We start from the raw sequence: 13,863 nt of genomic DNA on the forward strand, positions 1-13,863 counted from the left end.
CTCAGTTTTGCTCCTCATTGTTGTTTTTCCCAGAGAGTTCCCACAGTTTAAGTGTCATGTCAGTCATTCCTCTCCCATTGCTCACCCATGCTTAACCACACCCTACCTGCTGCAAGGGTTTTAATATGTATTTGTAATAAAAGTGATACGTTGCTGTAAAGCAGCAGAGGGCGCTCAAAGCTACAGATGATCTTAAATAGGAGGCTCCTAAAATGGAGACCAGTGTCTAAGAACTAAAGTTACTGAGTTTGTGTTCTTAAAATGGAGTTCATACATAACTTTTGAAAGCTAAGAAGTTTTTTTTTTAACTTTGCAAAGTTACAATGTATTTAGTCTTTTCAATGCTAGAATTAAAATGTTGAATTCTAATGAGTCAAAATTGATCTTTTTCAAAAGTAATGCTTTTTCTAGAAGCATGAAATGAGAGAGACTTGAATGTTGGACAAAATTGTTTTAACATTAATGCACATTATACAGTAAGTTAACAAGGTTTTGTGATGGTAGTTTTGTTAAATATTACACAAGAATGATACAAGCTGTTACAAGTGCCCCATTCTCTACAGTTTATTTCTTTATGACAACCTTGAATTATGATAAGGTACTTGATTTGCATTAAAAATACGTATTGTATCTACTAGAATTTAACCTCCCTAGAGTCAAAATAATCCCCTCGCTGATTGTTATTGCCTCAAGGTTTTTGAGACACACCTACATTACGACATAGTCATCTGAAGCATCTGTTTATAGTGCTGAAGCAAAAAAAGAAACTTTCTTGGAGCAACAATTACCCAAAAAAAATCTGATATAAACAATCTAGTATGCTGCATGTGCTAGATATTAAACCAGTACCAATGCAATAAATGTTCATGGTGGAGTTGGCTTGGCCGTTTACCCCAAGCATACAGTAGTTTGCATAAAACAGGCATGTCCGCTGACACACCCTGGAGCCTGGTGGAGTCACAAGTAAGCCTGCAAACCAAAGAAACAAGTCAATTTAGATTCTAATCCCTTCAGGATCATTGTATATGTGTGCATATATGACTTGTAGACAATATTTACATTTACAGTTTTTTTTAATACTTTGCTGCACTTTGTCTTCTGGAGCAAGTGAGCAAAAATCCTGTTATTGCAAGTGCATGACGTGTACACAAAGGGTTGCAAGAACTTGGAACAACTGGTGCTGATTTGGTTTGCACACCCAGTTTTATGGATTAGCAGGTACATATAAATACTTGCATACGTATCATTGATATGCTCTCTCATACACTGAATACTTTCCCACCTAAGCCTGTGAATGTGTATAAGCCTATCTGTATTTTCCGGTTTGTTTAGAAATGCAGCAAGCCTTCTACATGACAAAGCTGATCTTTTGAAGAGATGTATGACTTTCTATAACTTATCCATTGTAAATTCACAGAGGTGATTGCAACATTAAAGGGGAGTCTGTGTGAATGACCAGTGCTGAACAAACATTAAAGCAATTCATTCAGACGAGTGTTAGGAAGTCTTAATCCTGCACCTGTAATCACAAAAGGTCACTGTTCAGTGTTGATATAGTTCTCAGAAGGTGGTGTGATGCACAACACTTTGGAGTGCAGGGAGGGGCTGGATTTCATCAGCTGTAGCAAACTCTTTGAAAGGAAAAGCTCTGCCTTTTTTTATAATAATTTTAATGTTTATCAAGACTGAAGCTTTTTCTTTAAAGGATTCAAATGGAAATTCTGATTCTATTTGAAAAGTAAAAGTGAGACCATTCTACAAGTTCTGTTGCTAAACCCATAAGTTAAGTTTTCATTAATTCAGTCTTCTCTATGTTGTAGTCCATGATGCCAAATCTGAGACCTTTGAGCAAGATATAATTTAGAGCTGAGATGATGTCAGAATATCCTGCAACAATAGACAATGCAGAATACAACACAATCACCAGAAAATGTTTTCCATTTTAATTTTGTTTAATGACATGCAGACTGTTTCACCACAATGTTAAAGCTAAACATCTCTGCAGCAGTACCACCTCCAAACATCTATATTGCTAATCACTATCAACACTTTTTACCTTGTGACTACAGTTTGGATTAACCTAGTTGCCAAGTGAATCTAGGTTAACCTGCTGAACAGAACGTATACTTTATATAGTATATAAGTACTATAAATGTTGTGTTTTATTTGCACATAAGTAAAAAAAACACCATAAGCCAAACGTTCCTGTTGGCTATGCAGCCCTGAGCAGCTTCTTATTCTGCCCATTAAGTAATGCAAAGTACCTATGTAGCTGTTGGTTATTGTTCTAAAGATGTCTGAGACACATCTTATGGTTCATTGAAGGCCAAGATTAACTGATTAACCAGGTGGAGTCAGGTGTGACTCATTATTGGTTGGAACAAAAACCTGCAGCAACGCTTTGTGGAAATCTTTGGATGCCACTGCATTAGGTAGAGCAAGCTGTGGTTAGACGTACTAAGAAATATAACCAGCAGATTAGTGCAGGGGTGGATGCAGGTTTTTATTCAAACCAAGTAGGAGCCACACCCATTTATACTTATACTGTAGCCTCTGTGCTCAGGCCAGTAGATTAGATGTGTTTGGTGTGTGCATGGTTTGCTGGATTTAAAATCTAAAGACAACACTGAACACCTCTAGGTTTGTATTATAACCATCATTTATCACAAAGTATGCAAATGTCCTTCCTTGCTTGAATTTGCCAGGATTCAAACAAAATCTCTAATAAAACTAGATTATGATTTAAAGGATCATCTATTATCATATACCTTATCCTCTTATCTTTTGTTCTGGCAAGTAAAAGTCAGTAAAGTGTGGATTGTTTTTTTATTTTATTTTGAAAGTTAAAGCCAAGTCTCATTCAATTGTTATTTGACTCTGGGGTTAGATAGAACCTGAGGGGAGGGTGGAAACCAGCAAGGAAAAAAGAAATGGGGAAGTGAGTGATGGAACATTTGCCAAAAACACCCTTGCTTTTGGAAAGCTAGTCATGGCTTCCTCTCTGCTTCCTTTGTATTTGTTTCACTCACTTCAGAGTTTAAATGGCTTCTAAAAAATCTTCATGGCTTGTTTGAGATATCATTTTGAATTTCTCACCTCTGTTCCCATATCTGTCAAACAATGTGCACATGCACACGTACACACAAGCCCAACCAGCTCCCTTCTGCCTTCTTGGCTGCATGAGGTTGTCCCCACCCATTTCTTTCCCCCAGCACATACCTCCTGTCGGAGATCTTCTGGTCTGCAACAGGCTATGAAGTATGACACTGAGTGAGCATGGCTAAAGCTGTCTGAAATATACATTCACTTTAAATATGTCCCACGTGAGGGCACAAGTGTGATGTGCATCTGTTTGACACCTCTAAAAACAGAGAGGTCATGGTCGGCTTCAGAACTTGCTACTCTGAATTATGTAGATAGCGACTGTGTTTACAATGTAGTCAAGTTACATTTTTAAATGGTGTCAAAGTTAAAGCAGAGATTACATTCTACTAGATTTTATGGTTTACGCTATAATATAAGCAATTATTATATAAAGCAAATTTTAGATTCTTTACGTCTGTTGGCGTGGCGGTGGTGTCGTCTACATAGTATATTATCTCTGGAAGTAGTTTGCAGCGTGCTGTTCTGATATTGGGATTTTCCCCTAGAGTCAGTCACCATGCTGTTCTGCCAGGAAAAAATAACAAGCCTTGTTTGGAATCAGGTCAAGAAAAACTGTGTTGAAAAAAACATCTCTCCAACACTCCTGTTTAGAATCAGATATAAGCCACCTAATCTTATATACAAGCTTTAAATTATGGTATGAAATACATTTCTCTGGAGTTAATGTTAAGACTGTGTGCCGTGTAAAGGTCATGTACGCATATGCATATAAACAAGGCAGAAAGGTGATTTTCTGAAATGTTTTCAAATTCCAGCAAAGGGGTTGGAGGTCAGGGTGCTGCAGGGAAATATGTGGAAGGCAAGTCAACTTGAATTGTTCCCTTCCATCTAGCAATTGTTGAATTTTAAAACATGACTTACATTTTTAATATTATCTCAAAGCATAGCAAGTGCTTTGTAGTGTTCACTCCTAAAAATTTTGCTGGGTTATTAGAAGGCAGTAGAAGGAAGAGAGAAAACAGACAGCCCCTGCATGTTTGGACTTGAGACCCCATACATAGCTGTTTAGGCTCGGATTACCAAAGGGGGAGGTGGTGCCACAATAGTACAAGGTCCCGTCCACAGCGCTTCTATAATACTTCAAATTGTCAGAAAAGAAAAGTGGAAATTGGCTAAAAAGCTGTTTTATACATTGTTGGTCTAATCTGTGATTCAATAAGCAGCAGCAAATTTCTTGACACTACATCATCTTTATCTTTCAAATATATGCCGCCAGGGCTCCCATTTCAGGGCTCCTAAAATGATCCATTAATCCATTCAAGCTTATTTTATGAGCATAACCTATTCAAATACTAGGTTTGTTACTTAAATTTGATATGACCCAGAAAGCTTTTGTATTCCTGAACCTTCTACTAATAGGTAGAAGACAAAGTTTACATTACTTGTAGGCGTATTTATGTTTGAGTTGAGATTTAGGTTGAACTAATTCACGTGACCAGTCGAAGAACCTAACGATAAATATATTATGGATCCCTGGGCGTCCCCAGACCCCACTTTGAGAATCACTCTATAGTAAAGTATTATGACTGGTTAACATGGAAAGTTTGGAATATGATTCCTTAAGTCCTATTAGAAATGGCAACATCGTTGCAACCTTGCACATAGGCACATCTTATCAACCTTATCATTCTAACAAAACCTTAACAATAGTGTCAACAAATCCATCATGAGCTAATACAGCATGAGCCAGTGTTTTTGTGCCATGAATGCAGAGCATGTCAACATTATCATTACATAGGTTAATCAGCACACACCTGTATGAGAGGATTTGTATAATTAGACTTTGGTTCACTGTAGGGTGGTCAGTTATCATCTGACTCAGGGAGACAGTTTAATACTTTAATTTTGTGTGTCTAATATGTAACCAGAGTAATAATGCAGTAATTATCTCATGCATTTGCCAAATCAAAATGGTCACCATCCAAAAATGACTATGTACAGTATAACATTAAATGTCAGGCAATTTGATCCTTTTTATTACGCTGTCTTCCATGAGGTGCGGTCCAAAAGCTGAGCACACTGTATATTTTGAGTTGCGATATTGTTTACTTTCCACATTGCTTCAAGAAGTGGTTGGGCAAGTTACTGCCCAAGGACATGTTACTCAAAGCATAGGGCCTGTACCAACAGAGTGCCTTGAGAACATGTAAAACATTTTAGTAAATGAATCTTATGTCAGTTTAAATTAATACTAGTCTCTTTTCTTGTCAATTAAGTGTTTCCTTTTACTATTTCCTCAGCTTTACCTTTGTCGTTGACAATGCAAATAAGTATTTTGGAGGATGGGTGTGGCGCTGATTTAAATGGGTTACGTTAACGTGATCTGAAAGTCTGACTTCCTCTTTTGGGTTTTGTATAAACTGGTTTCTGGAAGCTTTGTTGTCACTCCATAGCAACTGGTTTTATCACTGAATAGAACTGCAAACTTTGACACAAAACACATTATTCATATTAGTGTAATATGGTAGTGATGATTCCAGAATTGGGGTCCCCCTAATACTAATCCTAAAATATTATTTATTTATTTATTTATTTATTTAATCATTTATTTAAAATAATTTAGCATAATTGACTCTAACAAAGCAAGCATTTTAACCATTCATTAAAAGACATCACACACCTGAGGCAAAGTTTATATTCAAGGTTTCTTTGCTGACAGTGGCTTTACTTTCCTTTGAGTGTTAACTGTTGACAGTAATATATTTGAGTTTCAGCAAATAAACTAAATATTTGTAACTACCATGCATGCTACTGGTATATGTACATAACAAATTCCAATGATTGTGCTTATGAGGTGAGTTCATCAATATCACGAGATAATTACAATCTTCTTACAGTGCTGTGAAAAAGTATTTTTATTAATTTTTTGCACATTTGTCACACTTAAATGATTGAGATCAAACAAATTTTAATAGTAAACACATTTATTAGGGGGAAAAAGTGTCCAAACCTACCCTGTGTGTTAGGACCCTTGATAATCATGAATGAACTGTGATTAACCATGATTTTTGGGAAGCTGAGTTAAATTTCACATGTCACACCCACGCTTGATTACTTTCAGACCTGTTGAATTAAGAAGTCACTTAAATAGAACCTGTCTGACAAAGTGAAGCATGCTGAAAGATGCAAAAAGCAACACTTCACATGTATCAGTCTGGAAAGGGTTACAAAGTCATTTGTACTCCAGTGAACCATGGTGGTAGCCATTATCCTCAAATGAAGAAAACTTGGACTAGTGGTGAACCTTCTCAAGAGTGTCCGGCCTACCAAACTTACCCCAAGAGTTTAAGGACGACTCATCCAGGAGCTCATGAAAGAACCCAGAACTACATCTAAAGAACTGCAGTCTCACTTGCCTCAGGTGATTCAACAACTAGAAAGAGGAAACTCTGCAAAATTGGCATCCATGGGAGTGTTTCAAGGCTAAAGCCACTGCTGCCCAAATCAAACACAGAGGCTTGTCTCACGTTTGCCAAAAAACATCTTGAATATCCCCAAGACATTTGTGCAAATGTCCTTTGGAGTGATGAGACAAAAGTTGAACTTTTTTGAAGGTGTGTCCTGTTACAACTGGCATAAAACTAAGATATTTCATAAAAAGAACTTAATACCAACAGTCAAACATGGTGGTGGTAGTGTGATGGTCTGGGGCTGCTTTGCAGCTTCAGGACCTGGATGGCACGCCATAATTGATTGAACCATGGATTTAGTGCTCTACCAGTTCATCCTGCTCATGACCTCAATCACACTTGGTTTATACTTTTTTTTATTGCCAGTTATTGCAAATACTTGACTGCATTTGTTGCTGCCATGGATGGCACAACCAGTTTTTAGGTTTAGGGGACAATTACTTTTTCACATAGGGCAAGGCAGATTTGAACAGCTTATTAAATGAAATTATAATTTAAAAACAGTGTTAATTAGATTGATGTGTTTAACCGTTGAAGTGTGACAAATGTGCAAAAAATTTGAAAAATCAGGAAGGGGCAAATTCACAGCACTGTATCTTCTGCCCATGATATTCAGGAAATTTACTTAATGTAACTTCCTGTTGAACATGACTTAACTAGGTTAAGTGAACACAACTATACATTTTTCATAACATGTATGTTATGGATGAAAATGCATGGATGAATGCACATTTTTAAAAATAGAGTAGTTCCAGATAGAGTAGTTTAAGTGGGCTGGCACAATTAATTTAAATTACCTATTTAACCTATTGATCTGAATCATGCACAGAGATTGTTGACACTTTACCTATAGTATGTTTAAAATGTCTTGTACCTTGCAACTTTGAATGTTTAATATTACTGTGATATACAACACTTCGATCATGGAAATGCCTGTGTTAATATAAAAGGAATCTGAAACTACTGTATACTAAGAAGCTTCCTTTTTTAGGATTATGGATGAATCATTCTATGCCACACCATTTACCACAACTTTCAGAATGTCACGTTTTTGTTTAAATTGTATTGGCATGGATTCCTAATACTAAAATGGACATAAATGGATCTGCTGATGTTTTGAAATTGGTAATTCTTATGGTTTAAATACTGAAACACTTAACAGAGTGAATCTTAATTGACAATTTTAGGCTGCAGTTGATCAGTTGATCCTTGCAGGTTGTACTAGTTTGTCAAAAGTGTTGCATACCTAAATCGTGTGAGTTTGAAATGAAGATTATCATGCTGTCTGCTTTAAAGCCTGAAATAGTGTTTAAAATCATTTTCATAAATAGCAAAATTAAACACTCCAAATGACTTGTACTGATCTCACACTGTTTTGTATTTACCCGTTATGTAGTCCTGTGTCTTACAATGCGCTATTACATCTTGCACCGTGATCCTAAAAAAAATGGCATGCTATTTGAAAAGTAGTATACGAGTTATATGAAAAATAATAAAACCCATGTTGACAATTTTAAGGAACTTCTCTGTCCTTAGACTTCCATACCTTTTCAGAAGATACATTGTAAGTCTTGTGTTAACCTGTGCAAGACCTGAGGTGAACACCATTCACATCTGACTGAAACGGTCAAAATGGAAACTATGGTTGGAATGGAATGCACATAGGAGGCCTCTTGTTTCTAGAAATGAAAAGGGAGCTGTGGATAAAAGTGGCAGCCATTTATAGACTGTTTATATTCAAAAAAGTTGCAGATGCTCAGGTATATTTTATTTAAGAATAGACATTCTCTTGGTACTGTTTAAAGGTCTTGAACAACACAAGTGTTGTACAGCATTTTAGATTAATTACTATTCAACATTAGTAACATTAACAAAATAGTGTATTTTGCAGGTTGTTTTGTGAGATTGCTAGTAGAACATGTTTGCTTTGCAAACCTCTACTTGGTGAAACTCAGCTGTTCCTTGCGTTTGTTAAATTCCACCACCATCTCATCAGTGTCACTATATATTGATGAAGTACACCAGGTGTGCTTGCGCTGCAACATTTGTTAACTGGATGGAAATTACAAATACCAAGGTGTCACGCAGAGAGGTTTAAAATGACAAATCCATTAACACATAAGTGAAAGTACATTCATTGTTTTGTATCATAGAGGTTATTGTATGTCATAAAAAGTCAGCCAATCTAAACCTTCACAGTGACACTTAAATGACCATAATTTTCAAAATTTAATTCTGTCTAAGTTGTGTATAAATATTGTAGCTTAAGTCCTACCATTTCCATTAAAAGACAACAAAATTGTCTTTGTTAGGAAAAGTACCTATATGTTAAAGGAAAACAAAAAGAATCCTTCCCCCTTTTGTGAACATTTTTGTGAAAGTGTGTGGTGCAATTCAAACCTACTATGATATAGTTTCAGCTAATGTAGGTCCTACATTATTGGTTGATATTAAACAATGTTTGATATTAAACAATGATGTATTAAACAATGGTTTAATACTGAGGAATGGAAATATACGATTTAGGTTATTTCTGTTTCTCTTTTAGAGAAGCATTGATTATTAGATCATTGTTTTCACCACAAACACGCAACCAGCACAACATAAGATCTACTTAGGGTGGAAGTGTGGTGGGACACTTAATGTTAAATGGGCCTGTGGGGTACCACGGATGGGGAAAAAAAAGCCCTAAAGAAGTCCTTTATGCTTGGTGGAATTTATAGATCTATACCAATAGAGAAAGAGTCAATCAAGGATTTTTTTTTGGTTTGTCCCTCTGGAGGGATCCTTAATATTTCTGTGAACCCGCAGCATCTTTTAGAAAAAGATTCTTCAAAATACAAAAACGTTAGGTGTTTACAGTATTAATGTTTTTCTTTTTATTCTAATGAATGTAAGTTGCTATGAAATGGGATTGCTTTTAATTCCCTACAGGGTCCTTAAGACTTTTCCACAGTATCTTATTTATTTGTGGCTTAAACTATACTTGCTACTGTATTTTCATGGCTTTCAGAGCAAATATTAAAATGGAAATCTGTCAGAATCTGTAGAAAATTAAGGTGGAACCTTAATAAATGAAAGCTGTGAAGCAATGATCTGATATAAATTGTTTATGTTAAGGAGAAGTGCTGCATTGTTCTGTGCTAGTCAGGCAAAATTAGAGATGTGAAAGTTCTTAGTTGAGTGAGATAAATGACGTATCAGATCAAATGGAGGTTTGTAACTGTAGTAGTTATCAACAGTGAAGCTAGTATTACACACTGAAGTGGCTTTTTTAAAAGTTATAAGAAATGCTTTAATATGAAAATACACTCTTACATTGCTAAAATCATCCCATAAGCATCAATGTACATTTGGCTGCACAAAATCCAAATTTTACTACTTTTTAACTAGTGTTTTGACATCCCACATTTACACACACACACACACACACACACACACACACACACACACACACACACACACACACACACGGACCATTGCTATGGAAACATGAGTCAAAAAAAACGGCCCCTTTGCTTATTATGTTGCCATAGCTGCCATCCCAGAATAGTCCTTTTTTGGCCCGGCCCTCCCTCGTGTTGGTGAGTCATAATCTGCAGGGGAAACCACAATTCAATCCATCTGACATTCTACACTCTTCTCTCTTTCCTCTTTTCTTAGTGGACGTTTGGAAAAGGTACACCAAATCACAAGATCTTGATCAGAGGAACCCTGGGGTAATAAACTTGTGAAACACTGTGGTCATAGCAACGACCAAGGTTAATAAGCGCTTCTGTTAGGGGCAGCATTTCCAGCGGTTTTGCATCTCACTTCGATTTAAATTGGAACTTAGATAAAGTTTACAGTGTGTGTTGAAGGGCGTAACAGAAGGATAGTTGCTCTTTTTCACAAAAGGTATGTGGTAAAGGAAAAACCATATACTTATATATACATTCTTCTACTCCGCCTATATATGTAAGTGAATAGAAAGATACATACCAGTGGTATAGTAAGCATTCTTCTCTGAAGCAGTAAAAATGTGCTTTCCTCAGTTGACTTGAGTATTACAAAAGGTGCTAAACTCAGTTCTCAGTTACAGTACGTTTTTGCTAAGTGCTCTTCTTAAAACAGACATTTGATGTTCTGGATCCTTTGTCCAATTCAAAAGGCATGTGATGGCCTGATTCCACAGTTCTCTTGTTGTTCTCATGAAAAACAACCAGCTAATGAACTTCACGTGTCCATGTTTATAGGCTACAATATGGCCTAAAAACTATTACAAGAAAATATCTTTGAAAATAAACTTAATTGTCAAATGGCAAGAAATAGTTCAAGCTTTATTTGGCTACTCAAGTTGGAGAAGATCATCAATCAATCAGAAAAATGTCAAAACGCATATCTCTACTTCGTGAAAACTGCACAAATTATGCCTCTCGTGATGTTAGGGCAGACGGTATCCCATGATATATCAAATGATATGAAACAGCAGCACATGCTCCTCCTGTACAAATACAGTGCTTGCTTTGTTGCCGTGGACAGGATTTTGTTTTGCACTGTTTTTATGTATTGTTATGCCTAGTACTGCTGTTTCAACTTACAAAACAGGATTTGAGTATAAACTTACTACACTTATGCTTTTTATTCTCTATTGTTTATCTTACTCTATGAAAAAACTTTAAAAGTTGTTCCTCTTATCCTGTGAAGTTAATCCTATGACACACCCTAAAAATTCAGCCTTCTCTGCCCCTCCTTTTTCTTTTCCTTTACTTTGCTCTCTGCACAAGTGGCACAGCATGTATTGTAGTCATACAGGATGACTCATCCTGACACACCAACATTTTGCTGTAGTGCACACAAGCAGACACACCTATGCTCTGCTCACCAGGAAACACACCCTTTCCCACATATAAGTATTAAAATACTTGAGATATTTAGCTTTAACTACTGAGCTTTATGTACATTAGGTCATTTATAAATCTTTTTGAATTGCCATTAACCCAGAGTGCTCATTTTTCAATCTGCAATAGCCCAAATGAATCTATTCGACCCCATGCTTTAAAAAAACCAAAAACGTTTGTTTGGTTCTTTGGCATTTTTTCCACATTTTGTAATCACATGATAGTATTCTCAAGAGACAAAAGTTTCAAGCATGAAAAAAGAAACTAACAAAGAAATATTCATACAGTGCCAACTGTTGCTGCCTTAAATGCAGGATAAACCCTTTCCCCTGATCTTTGAAAGCAATACTTTTCAAGGTTTATTGTATGATAAAAAATCTGCCAGAAGCATTTCTCCATTTTGTTTTTCTTCACCTATAGTGGCCTGCCACACCCTGCTCTGCAAGAACAGGCTGTATAATAACTCCTGTTTACTAAATTCATCTGCTGTTTGCTACTTCTCTTGTGCCGAATATGGGTGTGGCATGGGTTTGTTGAAGGAGTGCCTTTATTCCCCCTTCTCTTTTCATCTGTCTCTCTCTCACTCACTCACTCACTCACTCACTCACACACACACACACACACACACACACACACAGACAAAAAACAAAAATAGACGTAACCAAGGAAATTACTGCATGTCTAAATGTGTATATGTCCTGTAACATGTCAGTATCTGGCCAGTTAATGACTAGTTTGAAGTTTCTTCTCTGCTGTGCAAGTACTACAGCATGAGGCAGCAAAATGTTACGCAACACCATTAAAATGATTTGTCTTCATTCTTACAAGAGGGCATGCTAAAGAAACGAATATACCGAATAAGTATATGCTTTTGGTTTAAATGCTCATTGTAGCATTTGAGTTAGTCTTTGGAACATTTTTGCATTGATTTTGTAACAATTTATCTGCACATTCATTGCATTAATTCATTGAGCTGGATAGAAAGCCATAATGTTTTTTTTAAAGAAAGGTTGAAACAATGGAACAATCTGTTAAGGGTTTTGAGAAAGCAGCAATAAGGCCTTGGCGAGAGACTATTTCGATTAGTGAAAACAGAAAGCACAATGTAGAGGCAGCTGTTGACTAACTTTACATAACTTTACATTATGTATTTTCTAGGTATTTACACCTGATACAATGCTTTGTACATAAACCTACTAATGTATGCTGTGTTGGACTGCTTGAATCTTTTTAGTTTCGCTTTGAGTGCAAGAGTTTTCAGTATATTTCTGTCAGTATATTTCTGTTGGGGCATCAGTAAAAAAAAAAAAAAAATCACAACAGCTTCAAGAACTGTTCATAAACCTTTAGGCCTTTGCATTTATGTTCCATTCCAGATAAAACACTTCTGGTGATGCTTATATTCACATATTCCCTATTTTGCATATATTAAATTAGTGTGCTAAAAGTTATATATGTTAAAAAACATTTTATGTAGCTGCTGGTTATGTTGCAAATTAATATCTGATGGCAATCGTGAGAAGAAAAGAATACTAGTAACAAAAAAAAAAAAAAATAACAATGTAATTTGAATTCTTTCTCTAACAGGTAATATGAGTTGACACTTATGCTTAGGGAAAGTTATCTCCAGGCAGGGGAATACATAGATCATTAAAAGGACCTGGCAGAGAGGGGGTTTCTGTATTACAGTATTCCTCTTCAAACGAGTATAAGTGAGTATTTTGTCGGTTTTATTGGAAAGTTAGTTTTGTATGAAAAGATCAAACTACCATTTAACCCACTCATTTTCACTAGTTTGCAAAAAAGAGGATGCTGATAATGCCCCTCTATTTTCATTGTATTCCTATGCAATTTCAAGCTATTTTTTAAATACACAATGACATTAAAATGATTAGGAATAAGAACATTTCTTGAGCTTTGTTATTCTTGTTGTTACTTAAGACAAAACAACTGTACATGATCTCTGTGCTATAAATGCAACTTAAACTAAGTCATGTTTAACATAATGTAATGGGTAATTTGTAATGTAATCCAGCTGTTACATGTTATTTCACAAACTGTAGTAACATTACGAAAAAAGAATATGCAAATTACATTTAATACAAACTGCCTCTTCAGCATCACTTATTTGTCTCTGATTCCATATGCTCATATATTTCCTTCTTAAACTGTAAGTTAGGTTCTTGTGAGGGGTTTACGTATTTCAACTGATAACAGCAGCACATCCAATAACTAAGTAATATAATAAATTGACATTGCATTACTTGTGGAGTCAATGGGAAGTATACTGTTACATACACAAACAAGTAGCTAATTTGGTGGTAAAAATGTATATTCTTTTGTTTTACCAGTAGAATTATTGTTTATAATTGTAATTCTTCAACTAGTAATCATTCTTTGTCATTTCT

Source organism: Tachysurus vachellii, chromosome 13 (assembly GCF_030014155.1).
Source record: "Tachysurus vachellii isolate PV-2020 chromosome 13, HZAU_Pvac_v1, whole genome shotgun sequence".
Taxonomy (NCBI): domain Eukaryota; kingdom Metazoa; phylum Chordata; class Actinopteri; order Siluriformes; family Bagridae; genus Tachysurus; species Tachysurus vachellii.